Here is an 18,793-nt window from a genome sequence, read left to right as displayed (position 1 = left end):
ATTCTTACCTTTTTAACTGGAGAGTTCATTTGAGAACAAATTCCAAAATTGATTAAAATTATGTGAGCCTGAAAAAACAAAAAACAAAAACAAAACAATGAGTACATAAATAATGATATCGGTGACGTCAAAAGTTACACACACACACACACACACACACACACACACACACACACACACACACACACACACACAATATAATGTGAGATATTATATAATTTTTTCCCAACACAAAAAACGTCGCAACTCACAAAAACTCATGTGACAAAGTACTCGCCTCGCACGCAAGAGGCTCGGGTTTCGAATCCTGAGTTCGGATATGTCTAACTGATGAGCCAAAATGAGGGTGAAACTCGATACTTGGACTTCCGGTTTGTTGGCTGTCATAGCTCCTGTGAGTTGCGAAATTGTTTAACTGTGGAAAAAATTATATATATATATATATATATATATATATATATATATATATATATATATATATATATGTTTCAAAGCTCATCAGAGTGCCCTTTTCTCTACCCTGCAACCTCTCTCCCACAGAAGAGACGTTGCGAGCCTATCCTTGTTTTATCGTTATTCCCATGGCAGGTGCTCGTCTGAACTCCAATCTCTGGCCCCCCCTCGCCAATCTTTCACGAAAAACACCCGTCTAGCTGAATCCACTGTGAAAAATTTCCCCCACTCTATATCTGTGCCTAAATCAAAACGCGGATTCCATAAACAAAGCTTCTTTCTTAGAACTGCACGCCCGTGGAACTCTGTTCCGTCTGCCTGCTTCCCACCGGACTACAACTTGGATGTCTTCAAGTCCAATGTTAACAAATTCCTAATGAACCGCCCCCTTATGTAAACACTTCATCAAATTTCCATACTAACGTAATGTACTTGCAATAACCCTTATCCCTGAGTGGCTTCCGGGCCTTGATAAGTGGTGATCACTGTGTAAAAAAAAAAAAAGAAAAAAGATAAGCAACTACCTAAGCCACGATCGAAACTCGACCGCCCAAATGACAGTTGGAGCTTTTACCGTTTCGCTATTCGACTCTTGTTATGCGGGCAGTGAATTAACAATGTTTTGACATTGTCCAAATATCGCAGCTCAATTGGTTTACACAAAGAGGATCGCTTTATACACTAATGGTATGCTCAAGCCAAGGGAGGGAACATTATAGCCATCCACATACAGTACTGTTTTGCTATTTTACAGATTATCAGTGATTTTCTCATACGTGCACCACACACACGCCATACGTGCGCCGCCATACGCGCTATGTTATATATATATATATATATATAACAGCAAAAAAGTGAATAAAACATGTTAAAAACACTTTGAAATGAGTTAAAAACATATTTAATCTGAAAAGGAACACTTAATAAGTGGATGGTCCTTAATCCGCGGAGTTTCGAATTTTATATATATATATATATATATATATATATATATATATATATATATATATATATGGCGCGCGTATGAGAAAATCAGCAGCAGCCGTATGGTAGCTGAGTATCGAAAATATTAGCAGCAGCAGCAACCGGTTTAGCGATATGCAAATTACTAAGTGTGCTCGGGCTTGCATGTCAAAAAAGGTAGATAAAAAGAGCAGCACGTGTTTGAGAAAGGAGAGCAAATTACGTTGCGGGAAATATAGACTTGTTTATACGAAGGCGAGAAAGCGTTTGCTAGACCTAGCATGAGGTGGCGGGGAGAGAGGCTTAAAAAAAAAAGCACATGTGCGTGCGAAAAGACTTTTGAAATATAATGAAAGGCGTTATTTTTGAAAAAAAAAACAAAAACAAAAAACAATACGAATAAATGCATTTCATTTGCACTTAAAAAAAGTTGAGTGAAATTTTTATTTTGTTCCTGTGCGACGGTACCAAACAACGTTTGGGTCCGAGTGATTGAAATGTAACGATATGGTTAAAGGGTAATAATAAAGTGTAGATGTTGCGAGTTTGTCTCTGCTTCATCGTTATTTTCATGACAAGTGCTCGACTGAGCTTCAATCTATGGTCCCCCCCGCCAAACTTACACAAGAACCACTCGTTTAGCTGAAACCACTATCAATAATTTCCCCCACTTTGTGCCTAAACCTAAACGTAGATTCCATGAACAAAGTTTCTTTCTATGAACTGCACGCCTGTGGAACTGTCTTCCGTTTTCCTGCTTTCCAGCTGACTACAATCTGATTGTCTTCAAGTCCAATGTAAATAAGTTCTTTAAAAGCAGATCCACTTAAGTTAAGAAATTTACCGAATTTCCATTACTAACAATCACTATATTGTTCAATTGACTACTATATACTCTTAACCCTTATCCTTGAGTGGTCTTTGGGCCTTGATAAGTGGTGATACCTATAAAAAAAATTTAAAAAATGTACGGTATATAAGTCATTTCCAACTGTTCTTTCAGGTTGATGTTCCCAGGATTTGCAGCTACATTGAATGTTTAGTTTTATGTGTGTGCGTGTGTGTGTGTGTGTTAATTACTTCTAGAACAATTTATAATTAAAAACCCAGCTTTAGGTTTATCAATTGAAAAACATGTTTAAAGTCGCAACTGAATAAGACACATTTAGTATCGTTTAATTATTGATTTAATTAGTGAAGCTGTTAATTAAGAAATCAATGAATTAGCGAATGACATGTTGAAGGTTCGTGGTATTGCCGTCATTATCAAGAAACTGGAAGAGCAAAGACCTCAGACAAATCGATGGAGACTGAATAGTTTTCAAGGTTGGAACGAAGGAAAACCTGATATATGGTAATGATTTAAAAAGTTAAAAAAAAAAAAATTACTCGTGCGCCACCACTAAGAATCGAAACCAAAACGTTTACCTTGCGACTTACCTTTTCCTTTGATGTTAATTGCATTATTTTTAATTTTCACACTTTTGCTCCGATTTCCCCCGGCTAAAACCCCAATATTAAGTTTCGCATGGGTTCGAATACCCTACATATTAAGTTTCATGTCTGCAGACCAAAAACTGACTAAGGAGTTTGGTAGGCAAATCTTTTTAAACAAATATGTATACGCATACATAAATATATATAGAAAGAGTTTTGTGTTTACTATAACCTTTTTACAAAAATAATACGCAAGTATATATCATGAAGGATATCTGCATGAATATATATATATATATTTTTTATTACATTTCCCCCCCCCAAACAAGGCAAATTGCCACTTTGGAGTAGGGGACTACTATCAGGGGCGACAACTACTGGGGTACTATGTAGGGATTTGGGCAGCAAGATGTCGGTTCACGTTACACTTGAACTTCTGCACATCAGTACTGTTGGGGAAGCAGGGCCCTGGAATGGAATTCCAAAGTCTAGCGGTTCTGGGGAAGAAACTATTGGAGTAGAAAGATCTTTTACATCTAGGGATCTCTACAGTGTGGGGGTGGGATTTAGCAGCCTGTCGGGTTTGTTGTGGGTGCTCACGTCGTGGGGGCACAAGTATCTCTTGTTTCGTATAATATAATAATAATAATAATATATTACACGAAACAGTTAACTAAACATGATTATTCAACAAGAGAACCGAAAAAAAAAAACCTAGAAGATTAATTAAAATTAATGTTTAAAAGAATATGAAAATTAGCTAGATATTTGCAGATGAATGTAATTCCACGAACAACATATAATAACAACGTTGTATTTTCTTTTTAAATGCGTAGAAAGAAGGGGTTTTAATATGAATATCAATTCACACACAAAAATAACTAAATTTATAGGAGTAAAGATAACGAGTACACAGACAATCTAACAGACAAGTTCAATATTATCTGTGTTAACATTACATCTCTTATCTTCTGAAATTTTCAAATTATGTGCAAATCAGCAAAACTTTAGCTGGTTTACATGCATGGACTTCTGAGAACTATTTTTCTTTGAGGAAAAGTGCTTTCGTTTGGAAATGTATACAATAATGACAAATATTTTCATCTGTATCCCTTGATTCGAATAATAAAGTAGAATTTACAACATATATTATACGAAACAAAAGATACATGTATTATTCAGAACAAGGGATGCATATATTATTCGAAATAAAGGATACATACATTATTCGAAACAAGGGATACATAAATTATTCGAAACAATGGATACATGTATTATTCGAAATAAAGGATCCATGTATTATTCAAAATAAGGGATACATATATTATACGAAATAAAGAATACATATATTATTCGAAATAAAGGATACATATATTATTCGAAATAAGAGATACATATATAACAGTAAAAAAGGGATACATATATAATACTAAATTAGAGATACATATATTATTCGAAATAAAGGATACATATATTATACGAAACAAGGGATACATAAATTATACAAAACTAGGGATACATACATTATTCGAAATAAAGGATACGTATATTATACAAAACATATACAAAACAAGAGATACATAAATTATTCGAAACAAGAGATACATATATCATAAGAAACAAGGGATACATATATTATACGAAACAAGGCATACATATATTATACGAAACAAGAGAAACATATATTATACGAAATAAGGGATACATATATTATACGAAATAAGAGAAACATATATTATACGAAATAAGGGATACATACATTGTTCGAAACAAGGGATACATATATTATACGAAACAAGGGATACATATATAATACGAAACAAGGGATACATATATTATACGAAACAAGGGATACATATATTATTCGAAACAAGGGATACATATATTATACGAAACAAGAGATACATATATTATTCGAAATAAGGGATACATATATTATTCGAAATAAGGGATACATATATTATATGAAATAAGAGATACATATATTATACAAAACAAGGGATACATATATTATTCGAAACAAGGGATACATATATTATACAAAACAAGGGATACATAAATTATACAAAACAAGGGATACATATATTATACAAAACAAGGGATACATATATTATTTGAAACAAGGGATACATATATTATACAAAACAAGGGATACATAAATCATACGAAACAAGGGATACATATATTATTCGAAATAAGGGATACATATATTATATGAAATAAGAGATACATATATTATACAAAACAAGGGATACATATATTATTCGAAACAAGGGACACATATATTATACAAAACAAGGGATACATAAATTATACGAAACAAGGGATACATATATTATACAAAACAAGGGACACATATATTATACGAAACAAGGGATACATATATTATTCGAAACAAGGGATCGATATATTATTCGAAATAAGGGATACATATATTATATGAAATAAGAGATACATATATTATACAAAACAAGGGATACATATATTATTCGAAACAAGGGATACATATATTATACAAAAAAAAGGGATACATAAATTATACGAAACAAGGGATACATATATTATACAAAACAAGGGATACATATATTATTCGAAACAAGGGATACATATATTATACAAAACAAGGGATACATAAATCATACGAAACAAGGGATACATATATTATTCGAAATAAGGGATACATATATTATATGAAATAAGAGATACATATATTATACAAAACAAGGGATACATATATTATTCGAAACAAGGGATACATATATTATACAAAACAAGGGATACATAAATTATACGAAACAAGGGATACATATATTATACAAAACAAGGGATACATATATTATTCGAAACAAGGGATACATATATTATACAAAACAAGGGATACATATATTATACAAAACAAGGGATACATAAATTATACGAAACAAGGGATACATATATTATACAAAACAAGGGATACATATATTATTCGAAACAAGGGATACATATATTATACAAAACAAGGGATACATATATTATACGAAACAAGGGATACATATATTATTCGAAATAAGGGATACATATATTATATGAAATAAGAGATACATATATTGTACAAAACAAGGGATACATATATAATACGAAACAAGGGATACATATATTATACAAAACAAGGGATACATATATTATTCGAAACAAGGGATACATATATTATACAAAACAAGGGATACATAAATTATACGAAACAAGGGATACATATATTATACAAAACAAGGGATACATATATTATACAAAAAAAGGGATACATAAATTATACGAAACAAGGGATACATATATTATTCGAAATAAGGGATACATATATTATATGAAATAAGAGATACATATATTATACAAAACAAGGGATACATACATTATTCGAAATAAGGGATACATATATTATACAAACAAGGGATACATATATTATTCGAAATAAGGGATACATATATTGTACGAAACAAGGGATACATATATTATACGAAACAAGGGATACATATATTATACGAAACAAGAGATACATATATTATACGAAACAAGAGATACATACATTGTTCGAAACAAGGGATACATATATTATACGAAACAAGGGATACATATATTTTACGAAACAAGGGATACATATATTATACGAAACAAGGGATACATATATTATACGAAACCAGAGATACATAAATTATACGAAACCAGAGATACATAAATTATACGAAACGAGGGATACATACATTGTTCGAAACAATGGATACATATATCATAAGAAACAAAAGATACATATATTATACGAAATAAAGGATCCATGTATTATTCGAAATAAGAGATACATATATTATACGAAACAAGGGATACATATATTATTCGAAATAAAGGATCTATGTATTATTCGGAATAAGAGATACATAAATTATTCGAAACAAGAGATACGATTATTATTCGAAACGTGTATACACACACACACATATATATATACATATTTGTGTGTATATAACATATATGCGTGTATATATATGTACATATATATGTATATATATATGCATGTATATGCATATCTTATATATATACACACATACACACACATACATATATACTTTAGAAATCGATGTTTACATATATACAGAGTGGAACGATGAAATTGTTGCATTAGAAAATACGACATGATTTCATTTCCGTTTGATAAAAAACCGTTTTTTTTTGTTGCAGACCATCTACTAGTTGGCCACTTGTGTACCAACTCCAAGGACGATCGGAGCTTTCTTTCATGTTTGAAAATGACGCGATGTTACACGAGCACAACCGAGGGTGCACCACTGTACAACTCATGTACTCTACCGATTCAAATTATGACAACAGGACCATTGCCAGCACCTTCAAAATACAAACCCGGACAGTTCAACGTTTAAGTGCACAGTTCAACAAAGTTGTCGGCCACGGTTATGGTCTTTTGTGGTTTCAAGTAAGGGCTACATTATGCTTCATCACATCTAAGTCGGCTTGAAAGTCAACACCAAAGAGTGCCCGGATGTTCTGAAGGATGTGGTAATCCGCTAGTGCAATCAAGTAGCCGCTGACAAGCACTGGATGTGGCAGCAGGATCTGGTGCCGGCCAACTAGTCCAAAGAAACTCAGGTTATTGTCTTTTCACCAACCCGTTTTCATAGACATTTGTTTTCATCTGGTAAACTTATTTCCTCTCTGCTTTTTGACGCTTGAGAGAGGAGGGCAACGTCGAAAGTATCACACAGCAATTCGATTGGATTCTCCAGTTCCCGCCATTTTCTTCACTCTTAATTACCTATTAACATTTACTTGGTTGCCCATTGTCTGCGTTAAAATTTTCTTTTAATTCTGCAAATATTTGTTTTCTTTGAAACAATATTTCGATTCGTTTAAAGTGCCTCGGGCTAAGAATCACGCCATCTTGATTTCAAATTAAACCGTTTGATTTTTTTCCCCGCTTCGGCGGCCATGAGAAAATCTGATATCCAAATAAACTTCTTTCGATCGCAATCTTCACCGTCTCTCGCTTCAAACAATTATCTAACATTAAATGCAAAAATAAAAACGTTTGCAATTTACAAATTTGGGTAATCATTTAGTAGAGGTTACGGCCGGGAAATCGAAAAACAAAACAAATAAATAGAATCAAACAGAAGGTAGAGAGTAAAATAGCATTTGGAGACGCCGGTTTTAGCTTTTAAATAGAATTGAGGGTTCATTCAGAGAACTTGAATGCCTACTGGAGAGAACTTGAATGACTACAGGAGAGACTTTAAATAGAGGGAACTTTAATGCCTACATGACTTATTGGAGAGAGAGCTTGAATGCCTACTGGAGAACACTTGAATACCTACAGGAGAGAAGTTGCATGCTTATTGGAGAGAGCTTGAATGCCTACAGGAAAGCTTGAATGCCTATTGTAGAGAACTTGAATGCCTACTAGACATCTTTTTTAATATTTTAGATTGTATGTGGCGTATCATTTTCGTACACACGCACACACACACACGCACACACACACGCACACACACATACGCACACACGCACACACACACGCACGCACACACACACACGCACACGCACACGCACGCACACGCACACACACGCACGCACACACGCACACACACACACGCACACACACACACACACACACACACGCACACACACACACGCACACACACACACACACACACACACGCACACACACACGCACACACACACACACGCACACACACACACACACGCAATTTCGACTGAAATAAAATGAGACACGAGGGAGGAATAGAGAGAACTTGAATACCTACTAGACACTATCTTCGAGTTTCTAAGTTATTTCCGTTCAGAGGTTCGTCAGGACAACCTGGCATGAGGTTACTTTTACCTACAAGTAAACATTCACCAAATATTAAGAATCACATTTCGTATTCGCAGCCCAAAATAGGATTTGGTATCATTAATCCGTTTGGTATCGTTATAGCTTTTACAAGGAATGGTGCACCTTCTCCAAAGCAATGTTATCTCAGGTATCAGCACGAAGCTCGATACTGCACCAGACTAGATGAATTCTTGTCCCAAAATCCAGAAAAACACATAAACCATAGAAAGCTATACTATAACACATCTAAATGGTCGATTGTGAAAAAGAAAATTATTTTCTCAACTTCTTTATTAACTCAGTTCAATTGGTCAAGGAGAAAGTAATGGAATATTGGAATTAAAGTAGATTAAATTGCAGATAAATGAAATGAATGAATTAATATGGGATCATTTAAAGAAAGTCAAACGAAAAGGGATATTTTTATCATTATTTTCATGGCAAGTGCTCGTCTGAGCTCCAATCTATGCCCCCCCCCCTCGCCAAACATTCACGAAAAACACTCGTCTAACTGAAACCACTATCAATAATTTCCCCCACTTTTTTCATCTGTGCCTAAACCTAAACGTAAATTCCATGAACAAAGTTTCTTTCTTAGAACTGCACGGCCGTGGAACTCTCTTCCGTTTCCCTGCTTTCCAGCTGACTACAATATGGTCATCTTCAAGTCCAATGTAAACAAGTTCTTGATGAATCGTCCCCTTAAGTAATCCAATTTACCAAACTTCCACTACTCACGATTATTACAATATTGTCCCATTGACTACACTCATTAACCCTTATCCTCGAGTGGCCTCCGGGCATTGATAAGTGGCGACTCCTTTGTAAAATAAAATGTTGAGATAACGAATACACAATATCGACTGAACAAAGTTTTATTTGCGTACGAATATTTTGCACATGTCATGTAGATATAAGAGAGGGAGAAAGAAAGAGAGAAAGAGAAAAAAAGAAATAGAAAGAAAGAGAAAGAGAGAAAGAGAGAGAGAGAGAAAAAGAAAGAAAAAGAAAAAGAGAAAGAGAGAGCAAAATAGAGAAAGAGAGAGAGAGAAGGGACGAGAGAGAGAAAAAGATAGAGAGAAAGAGAGAGAGAGAAAGAAAAAGAAGACAGAAAGAAAAGGAAAAAAGAGAAAAAGAGAAAGAGAGATAGAGAGAGAGAAAAAGAGAGAAAGAAAAGAAGAGTGAGATAGAGAGAGAGAATGAGAGGTAGAGAGAGAAAGGAAGCGAAGTAAGAGATAGTAAGAGAGAAAGAGGTGAGAGGCAGAAAGAGAGAGAGAGAGAGAGAGAGAGAGAGAGAGAGAGAGAGAGAGAGAGAGAGAAGGAGACATAGAGAGTGAAAGAAGGGTGAGGAAGAAAGATAAAAATGGGAAGAGGAAGAAAGAGACAGAAGTAAGGGGAAGGAAGAGAGAGAGAGAGAGAGAGAGAGAGAGAGAGAGAGAGAGAGAGAGAGAGAGAGAGAGAGATGGAAAGTTAGGGAGAAACAAGATGGCGAGAAAAAGCTGACTGTGCAATTTATTTTCACACAAAAGTCTTAGATGAGATTCCAAGACGTGTCCGCGTGATCCGCCGACCTGACCTCATGACCTTCGTATGAGAAAATACGATTCTCAACTCGGTAAATATAGCATCAACGTTGACACGTTGGACGCATTGCTCGACGGGAAGTTCACAAGTTGGAGTTTCATGATGCCGGCAACGACCAAGAAGGTACAACCCCAATATCACGACTGAAGACGGTTCTATACGTTAAACACAGCATTCACGTAAAATCAATTATCGATGAGGTGTTGAGTCGCAGAAATTGTGTAACGAGTTTCGCAATTAATGGTATTGGATATGAGCTGTCTGGTTTTATGTAAATAATTTTAAGAATGTTTACCCTTTTCGGAGTTGGTATCGTAGTAATATATATATATATATATATATATATATATATATATATATATATATATATATATATATATATATATATATATATATATATATATATATATATGTTTACTGTTTTTGGGAAATAATTCCATCAAAGTGCTCGATTACAAAGAAAAGTTTTCAATATGAGAGCTTAATATTTAGTTATTTAAAACTGTAAAGAAGGTCAGAAAAACATTGGTACCGTCGGTTTCAAGTCTAACATAAGGGGGGACAGTTAATGGTAAATAATGTTAGGCCTTCGTCAGCCATATTATTTTCTGTTTATCTTTCTGAGGAAAAACCAGGACCGCACACATTATCTATAATAATGTTCATTTTTATTTAATTATAGCTTGTCTGTTCCTATTTCTATATATATTTTATTTTAATATCAATTCTTCAATTTTTTATTTAATATATTTTAGTAAATGAATGTTTAAATTATTTATTTTGTCCCAATCTGTCCTTAATTTACATGGCTTCCGGTCTTGATCGGTTATTTCTGACAGGTCCAAGGGAGGTAACTAATGTTCTTTTTTACATAGCCACTCGAGGATAAGGTTAAAGAGTGTACAGTAGAAATTGGACAATATAGTAACCGTTAATAATGGAGATTCGGTAAATTTGTTAAATTATATGGAACGGCTCATCAAAAACTTGTTTACGTTAGACTTGAAGACAACCATATTGTAGTCAGCTGAAAAGCAGGAAAACGGAAGACAATTCCATAGGTGTGCAGTTCTAAGAAAGAAGATTTGCTCATGGAATCTACGTTTAGGTTTAGGCACAGATAAAGAGTGCGGGAAATTAGTGATAGTGCTTTCTGCTAGATTTGTGAAAGTTTGGCGAGGGGGACCATAGATTTGAGCTCAGTCGAGCACTTGCCATGAAAATAACGATAAAGCAGAGACAAACTCGCAACATCTCTTCTGTGAGAAAGAGGTTGTAGGGAAGAGAAAAGGACATCTTCCACGAGGTTACGAAGTATATTTTGAACCCTATCAAGGCAGGATAAGTCTTTTCTAGCAGCTCCTGCCCAGATGTGGCAATAGTATTCCATCCTTGGACGTATCTGGCTCTTATATAGATAGAGAATTGCATCAGCAGTGAGATATCTACTGGATCGATAGAAGGACCCCATCATTTTTCCAGCGACCTTGGCAACGGATTTAATGTATGTGTTCCATTTCAAATCAAGAGTAAAGGTCAAGCCCAGAAGCTTGTCAAAACATGAGGCCTCACCCAAGACGAGAGCTATTCATTTCAGATGATGCCAGATGGGGATCAGAGCATTGATGATGCAAAGATAAAAGTTTTGTTTTAGATGTATTAAAAGTAACAAGCCACCTCTTTCCCCATTGTACCACTTGCTCAAGATCAGCGGAGAGAGAATAATAGAGAACTTGGTTGTTTACGGTCTTAGATGTGCTACCATAGATAGTAGTGTCATCAGCATAAATGCCTATGAATGACGTAAGGATGTGACTTGGATGATCATTAATGTAGATCAGGAAGAGAGTTTGGCCCAGGATAGACCCCCGAGGGACTCCAGCATTAATACTGCGAGCTTCTGATTTCTTCCCATCAACTACTCTTATGAACCTATCAGAGAGAAATGATTTAATAATTGAGAAGATATTTCTAGCTATACCATAGCTGGAGATCTTGTGAAGTAAACCTTTATGCCATACTCCATCAAAGGCCTTTGATATGTCAAGAGCAACTGCCCCAGAAAGGAAGCCTCCATCGAGAGATTTGCTAATCCTATGAGATATAACTGTAAGCACATCTGCTGTAGATCTAGCAGAACGGAAACCATATTGCATGTCACTAAGAACGTTATTTTTGGTGGGATGATTGATTACTTCTCTATTTAACACAGATTCCAGCAACTTACTCATGACGTACAGGAGACTTATCGGCCAGTACTGAGAGGGAGATGAGCAATCACCTGAATTCTTAAATACAAGGCATACTGATGAGATTTTCCAGAGTGATGGGAAGCAATTCTCCTTAAGACAACGTTTAAAAAGTTTTGTAAGTATGGGCGCTAGTACTGGTTGAAGTTTTTTGAGTACTGTAATTGGAATACTGCCAGGGTCGGTTGCTTTACTGGAATCAAGGTTTTTGATTAGCTTGGCAACATAACGTATAGATATTTGTATATCACATAGCATGTTTTCTGATACAGGAGGAAATATTGGAGGTTGGCGGCCGTGGTCGTAAAGGGTAAAATTAGCTGCAAAGCTCTTGGCAAAGAGTTTGGCTTTGTCTGATGCTGATGAGATTACCTCAGGTTCATTTATGATAGTTGGGATAGAACACACGCTTCTGTTCAGGATTCTGTTTGCTATTTGCCACAGCTGGTTGGTACCAAGCCGCTGCTCAGCTACTTTGGACTTGATGGACTGAGCATACAACTCTCTTGCGTTCTTTATTACTTTTTTACAGTGGTTGCTGGCAGTCCTGAAAGCGGCTTTTGTCTCAGTACAGGGTGGCCGAAAAGTCCCAAGACACTGGCCGAAAAGTCCAGACAACTCATTATGGGGTTTAATTAAAGGTCAAGTTTCTGGTATTAGATACGAAACCATTGATCAGCTAAAGCATGCGATTATTGCAGCTTTTGCTAGCGTATCAAGGAATTCTCTAAAAAAAATGGCACAAAGAACCTGGAGGCGAATGGAATTGTGCAAGAACAACGAGGGCCAACATACTGATCCCCTAGACCACTAAATTACTCTAGTTGTTTTCTGCTTTGTTTCTAATAAAGTTCTCTTTTTTTGTTGAATATATATGTTTTCTGTGTGTTTCATTAAAAAATACTGTGTTTTATTAAAAATACATGTATAGTGTCCTGGGACTTTTCAGCCACCCTGTACATCTATTACGTTGGAAGTAATGGAAAAAGTGATTTCTGTGCGCAATGGCAGCAGCACATTCTGGAGAGAACCACGGTTGGCTGCTAGGTTTTTGCTGTTTTTTCGAGGGTATGAAACGGTCTATACCTACAATTAACCATTCCGTCAGGTCAGATACTATAGAGGACACATCCTTTTTAAACATGGAATGCAGAGGTAGATCTGATATAAATGTGCGGAAGCTATCCCAGTCAATCATGGAGTATTGATATACCGTACGATGAAGAAGTACATCTGAGGACTTATTACATTTCATTTTTTTTTATCTTAATTGAGACAACAGAGTGGTTGAAAGATCCAAGAAATTGACCGACTTTTAATTCCACTGAAAGTGCTCAACGATAAGAAACGAGTTTCTTAAAGGGGCTGACATAATTATTTACTACACCAGTCAATAGATTCGAATACAGAATATATATAAGACTGTAAGAGTGATCTAATCATTATATGATGATCTGCGCAGAAGAGCAAAATTTGCCGACTTTTCATTCAACTGAAAGTGCTTAACCATGAGAAACGAGTTTCTTAAAGGAGCTAACATAATTAGTTACTATAATAATTATTAAATACCTACAGACACTAATGTTTCACCCTTTCGGGGATAATCAGTGCAGGGTATCACGATTAACACCAGTCGATAGAATCGAATCCGGCGACAGAAGTCATCCCTGGTTTCATTAGCAAGGATCGACTACTGCTAACTGCGAGAAATGCTGTTGAATTTTAAACATTTATTTTTAAAATGGTTTTTAACGTCTGTCAGAGTGATCTAATCACTATATGATTATCTGCGTATAGGACCGACTTTTATTTGAACTGAAAGTGCTCAACGATAAAAAAACGAGTTTCTTAAAGGGGCTGACATAATTATTTTCTATAATAATTATTAAATACCTACAGACACTCGTGTTTCATCCTTTCAGGGATATCAGTGCAGGGTGTCACGATTAACACCAGTCGATAGATTCGAATCCGGCGACAGAAGCCACCCCTGGCTTCATTAGCAAGGACCTAAGTTGAACAAAATAAGAGAAATACCTAACAGTTTTTGGCATCAATCTTTGGACGTGTTTTAATCTTAACATATTTTAATGCTTTTTAGTTTATTATATTTGATTCATTAGCAAGGACCTAAGTTGAACAAAATAAGAGAAATACCTAACAGTTTTTGGCATCAATCTTTGTGCGTGTTTTAATCTTAACATATTTTAATGCTTTTTAGTTTATTATATTTGATTCATGGCATATCAATTTTAATTAAAATAAATTTATTTTACAGATATTTAAAGGTATCAAAAGCGTTTCATATAAAAATGTCAAACCTTACACACTTCCAAAGAGGCCAAAGTATCGGAGCTCGTATGGCAGGTACTAGTGTAACAGAAACTGCACGAATGCTTAGCGTTTCAAGAAGCAATATCTCAAAAGTAATGAGATAAAAAAAAAGAAAAAGAAAAACTTCCCCAGAAAAGCACAAGTCTGGTCGAAAGATGAAGATGTTTAAAAGAGTCCGTCAGACTCTTAAGTGGCTTGTTAGAGAAGATCGCAAGACTACGGCTCCTAAAATCACTGCAGAGCTCAATAAACATTTACAAGATCCGGTTTCCACAAAAAACTGTTCGCCGAGAGCTGCACAAATCTGAATTTTACGGAAGAGCTGCAATTAGAAAACCTCTACTCTCAAAGACAAATGTTTCAAAGCACTTCCAAAATTGGTCCCTCGAGCAGCGGAAAAATGTGATTTTCTCTGACGAATCATCGTTTTCCTTGTTTCACACCACCGACCGAGTCTACGTTTGGAGACGGCCGAAAGGAGAATTTTATCTAGACTATCTTCTCCCTGACGTAAAGATTGGCAAAGGTTCTGTGATGATTGGAGGGTTCTTTTTTTTTATAAATCCGCTAGACTAATCATCTTCTTCATGGAAGAATTAACAGTCAAGACTATGTAGGAATTTTAGGAGACCAAGTTCATCCTATAGTTCAAGAACTGTTTTCGGAGGGGAACACCATCTTTCAAGATGATAATGCCCCAATCCATACAGCTAAAATTATTAAAAATTGGAACGGAGAGCATTCCGATGAAGCTGAGCAAGTCATCTCAACATTATTGTAATATTTATGGTCGATTTTGGAGATTCAAGTAAGAAATTGATTTCCGCCGCCATTTTCTTTAAAAGAACTGGATGATGTTTTCGCTGAAGAATGGGATAAAATTCCTTTGGAAACAATTAACAATTTATATGAATCAATACTTCGAAAAATTGAGGCTGTAATTGCCGCAAAAAGTTGACCTACACCATATTAAAATAAATTTCGTTGATTTTTAAGGTGTTTCTTTTATTTTGTCCAACCTCTCTCTCTCTCTCTCTCTCTCTCTCTCTCTATATATATATATATATATATACATAATATATATATACATATATACATATACATATATATATACATATATATATACATTATATATATATATATTACATATATATATATACATATATATATACATATATATATATATATGTATATATATACATATATATATATATATACATATATATATACATATATATATATACATATATATATACATATATATATACATATATATATATACATATATATATATATATATATATATATATATATATATATATATATACATATATATATATATATGTATATAAAAATAAAAATAAAAATACCAGCGGAGGTTTACGTTATGTTTTGAGAAAAATAGAAAAACCGAATGAAATTATTAAAATAATCAACGTTTCGTCCTTATTTCAGAGGGCATCTTCAGGATAAAAAATGCAAGAAAAGAAAAAGTCATAGATCATACGAAAAAGAGAATAGTTTTTGAATCCTTCCCATGTCGGGAAGGACACATGTGTGCGTATGGGAAGGTTAGGTTGTTCAATGTCTATATATACACTTTTAAAAATGCGTTAAGTAAATATGTACATTTTTTTTTTGTAAACTTGTTCATTTTGTTGAAATATTTAAGGAAAAACGGTTAGCCAGGATCTATTTTGATATTTTGTTCTCTGCTTATTATTTTCCCTATGCTAGGGGCTAAATGGTAGAAGCCTTTTTTCTATTTTTCTCAAAACACACACACACATATATATATATATATATATATATATATATAGTATAACTCAAAAGGAGTTCACCCTCAAATTTCTTCAAATATTTTAGTATATCTCTTCATGAGACAATACTGAAAAAATGATTTTTTGACACAATCTGTCCGCAACTTATATAACAGAGTTAATTTATTTTCCCCTCAAAATAACTCAAAATAACTCAAAATAACTCAAAATATAGCCATTAAAAGCTAAATCCCTGGCAACAAAAGTGAGTACACCCCTTACGAACAGTTGTCAATATTAACATACATGTCAGCTCTCAATATTTTGTGTGGCCACCATCATTATCCAAAACTGCCTTTACTCTCCTGGGCCTGGAGTTTACCAGAGCTTCACATATAGCCACTAGAATGCTCTACTACTCTTCAATTACAACGTTGCGGAGCTGGCGGATATTTGAGACTTTGTACACCTCCACCTTCTGCTTGAGGATGCCCCAAAGATGTTCTATTGGGTTCAAGTCTGAAGACCTACTTGGCCAGTCAATCACTTTTACTCTTAGCGTCTTCAGTAAAGCAGTGGTTGTCTTGGATGTGTATTTTGGGTCATTGTCATGCTGGAACAATGCTCTGCGACCCAGTTGTTGGAGGGAGGGGAACATGCTCTGCTGCAGTATTTGACAGTACATGTTGGAGTTCATGTTTACCTCAATGAAATTTAACTCTCCAATACCTGCAGAACTCATGCAGCCCCAGACCATGACATTCCAACCACCATGCCTGACTGTAGGCATACACAATTATCTTTGTACTTCTCAAATCGGTGTGCATGGCTGTCACCCCAGGAGGAACCCTCCTCTGAAGGCTTGACTGTAGGCATACACACTTATCTTGTACTCGCCGCAACATGTGCTTAAGGCCATCAGAACCAAACAAATTAAACATCAGACTATAGCACATGGTTCCAGTAATCTATGGCCTTTGTTGAGATATCTTCAGCAAACTGTTTGCGGGCTTTCTTGTGTATCACCTTAAGAAGAGGCTTCCTCCTGGGGTGACAGCCATGCACACCAATTTGGGCGCATTCTTCGATCATCTTGAGGGAATCCATTCTCTTGACAAAAAAAGACTATGCAAGATACTCGAAACGATGCGTTGGTTTTTATATTTCTTTATTCACCCCGGGCATTACATCCAGCAGAGGAGTTATTGACGATCTTTACTTGGGTGGTTAGTTCTTACACGTCCCACGTCTGATACGCCCCCCTCCTTTTGAGAGGACACCCGTTTCAGATCATCTTCTTCTATTGACATCCTCAATCCAACTCATCTATTTTTCCAGCTAACTCGATCACGTTACAACCACGTTCTTCCGGGTCAGCTGTCAGACAAACTTCCGGTGCAACTTGTCCAATTTATAGTTTTGACAAGTTTATCAAGCATCTCTAAACAATAAATAACTTCTAATATAAACTATTTGAACAACATCACTGGATAGATAGATAAATATATAGACAGACAGACAGACAGACAGACAGATAAATAACAAATAATTTCTTGCGTTCCAAACTACATAACGTAAGTTACTGCATAGAGGCATGTGAAGCATCCTCCCGGGCGATTTCACGAATTTCGATGATAATAAAAATATAGGAGTGTGAAATATTCAATCCCGAACAATGTCAGGTCTCCCTGCTAGTATATATATATATATATATATATACATATATATATATATATATATATATATATATAAAGTGATGGTTGTGTAGTTCCAACGAGAGAAAAACATGTATATTTAAAGGAGTGTAGCCATCAACAATTGTGGGGTTTTCAACCTTTTATCATATTTTCATTTTAAAATATTTTTATAACGCGTTTCAAGCTTTGGTTCGCTCTCTTCATATATTTTCACTTTGAAAAACACATTTAGTATCAGCAGATGTAAAAATAATATTTCAAATTCTCATTTAAAAAAAATACCTTTTTACGAAAATATCTGAAGAGAGCGAAACAAAGCTTGAAACGCGTTATCAAAATATTTTCAAATAAAAATACGATAAAAGGCTGAAAAACCCACAATTGTTGATGGCTATACTCTTTTAAATATATATATATCATTCAATCCCAGGCAACGTC

The 18,793-nt window shown here is 34.9% G+C and overlaps 1 protein-coding gene across 1 annotated transcript in view; it reads right to left on the bottom strand.

Annotated features, from left to right (window-relative positions):
• The window catches only part of LOC145266615 (uncharacterized), a 301,088-nt gene that overhangs the window by 169,651 nt on the left and 112,644 nt on the right, over window positions 1-18,793 (bottom strand). The window contains exon 2 of the mRNA XM_080122519.1: window positions 9-68. The gene's annotated coding sequence lies outside the window, so the exon portion shown is untranslated. The remainder of the gene's footprint in view (window positions 1-8; window positions 69-18,793) is intronic.

This window comes from Euprymna scolopes, chromosome 41 (genome assembly GCF_053919585.1).
Source record: "Euprymna scolopes isolate OS-2025 chromosome 41, ASM5391958v1, whole genome shotgun sequence".
Lineage (NCBI taxonomy): Eukaryota > Metazoa > Mollusca > Cephalopoda > Sepiida > Sepiolidae > Euprymna > Euprymna scolopes.
Note: the sequence above shows the minus strand (reverse complement) of the source record. Positions and strands in the feature narration are given on the sequence as shown.